The following is a 2,525-nucleotide window of genomic DNA, read 5'->3' on the forward strand; positions in this document are numbered from 1 at the left end:
ACCCATAACATACACACATGAGCACACACATGTATGTACAGACACACCCATAATATGTACACGTGGGCACAGACATGCATGAACAGACACACCCAAACATACACACATGGGCACACATATGTATGTACAGACACACCCATAATACACATGGATACACACATGCACGTACAGACACACCCACAATCTGCACACATGGGCACAGACATGCATGAACAAACACACCCACAATATACACACGTGGGCACACACATGCATGTATGGACACACCCATAATATGCACACATAGGTATACACATGCATGTACAGACACACCCACAGTATACACACATGGGCATATACATGTATGTACAGACACCCATAATATACACACATGGGCACACACATGTATGTACATTCACACCTATAATACGTACACATGGATACATGCATGAACAGACACACAATATACACATGAGTACACACATGCATGTACAGACACACAGTATACACACATGGGTACACACATGCATGTATGGACACACCCACAATATGCACACATGGACACACACATAAACCATTTTAGCTCCGGCTGCTACAACAGAATACCATTGCCTGTGGGCTTATACAGAGAAGATAAGGATTTCCTGGCATTCTGATGGCTGGAAGTCCAAGGTGGGGGTGTCCAATGGCCCGTTCTCGTGAGGGCTCTCTTCCCAGTTCACCGGCGGCTGTCTTCTTGCTGTCTCCTCCTGTGGCAGATGAGATGGGCGTTTCTCTAGGGTCTATTTTTAGGGGTGCTAATCTCATTGATAAGGGCTCTGCCCTGGTGAGCTCACCACCTCGTAAAGACCCCATCTCCTAACCCCGTGATGTTCTGTGTTGGGTTCCAACATAGACATTTTTGGGGGACGCATTCAGTGTGTAGCACATACATACATACAACATGTGTATAACAAAGGGGATACATACGTACGGTATGTAATAAAGCAGACACATAAATACATACATGTAATATACATACACACATGTAATAAGAGTAATTACAAACATATATATGTAATAAAGAGAATAAATACATACACATATGTAATAAAGGGAATCAGTACATATGCAGTTACATATTATACAGGTTTACTTAGAGTATGAAGGGAAAACTGTCCATTTGGATGGACGTGGATACTGATTGCTGTTGCCACTGCAATTGTGGGAACTTCCTGCCCTCCCGCCTTCGGGTCCCTCTACCGGCCACTCCCTGGCCTGGAGTGGGGGCTTGAGCAGGGCCTCACAGTTCCCATATTCCAGATGCAGGAACACAGTGTGGCCTCCAGTGACTCCAGGCCTCCCACCCCGTGGACGTGTCACGCTGAAGTCCTCCAGGTGCAGTTACTCTGAGGAGGCGCAGACCGCGGTCCCTGTTTTGTGTCCACCCCTCAGACAGAGACCCCATTTCAAGCGTCTCGTGTTTGGAGGAACCGAGAATGCAAATGCAGCCGCGTCTGATTCACTCATCCCATGTGCCAGCTTTGTGCCTGGCTCGCCTCCCCTCTGTTCTCCCCTGGCGGGAGCATGTGTGTAAAACACATTCTTTTCTTCCCAGGAAAGGGTGCGGGGTCCATCTTCCCAGTTTCCAGCAAGGTCTTGTGAAAACCGCACTTGATTCTAATGGACATGGCCTGGGCGGTTCCACTTTCTCCTGAGATGGGAACTAGATGCTGTCTGTCTTTTGGAGGGGCTCTGACCTTCTCATATAGGAACTGAGAAAAGCAGAATCTCCCTCCGGCTGATCCGCCTGCACGTCCCCGTGCTGCTAGAGTGCTAGGACCTTCAGGGAGCTTCACCACCGCCTCCGGATGTCACCAGCTGCATGCCCTCGGCCACGTGTTCCTGGGGAGCGGAAGCAGGGCCTGTCCTGCGTGCTCCCTTGACTCTCCCAGGTGGTCTCAGCGCAAAGCCAAGAGGAGTCAGGACTCACCGTGGTCCTGAGTCACTCACCTTAACATACACAGCACTTTTACCATCACTAAGAAAAAGGCAAACTCACCAAAAGAAACATGGTGCCATTTATTTCTCAAAGGAGCAGAGCTGTGGCCGTGAACATGAGAACGTCTCCGGCTTCCCATGTAATCGGGGAGTTTGTGCCTCAAAGGAACAGAGCTGTGGCTGTGAACATGAGAATGTCTCTGGCTTCCCATGTAATCGGGGAGCTTGCACCTTAAAGGAGCAGAGCTGTGGCTGTGAACAAGAGAATGTCTCCAGCTTCCCGTGTAATCGGGGGAGTTTGCACCTCAAAGGAACAGAGCTGTGGCCGTGAACAAGAGAACGTCTCCAGCTTCCTGTGTAATTGGGGAGCTTGCGCCTCATCCTGTAACTGGAGCACGTGTGGGTGCCTGGCAAACCAGCACCCTTGGCTCCCTCTGGACATCTGACCAGCACCCTTGGCTCCCTCTGGACGTCTGGTCACTTAGGGTCCAAGTGGAATTTAGAGAGAGACAGAGACAGCAATTGTGCCTTGTTAACTTGACAACTTTATTGCCATACTTGCTTTG

The sequence above is a fragment of the Colobus angolensis genome, unplaced genomic scaffold (genome assembly GCF_000951035.1).
Source record: "Colobus angolensis palliatus isolate OR3802 unplaced genomic scaffold, Cang.pa_1.0 Scaffold208, whole genome shotgun sequence".
NCBI lineage: Eukaryota > Metazoa > Chordata > Mammalia > Primates > Cercopithecidae > Colobus > Colobus angolensis.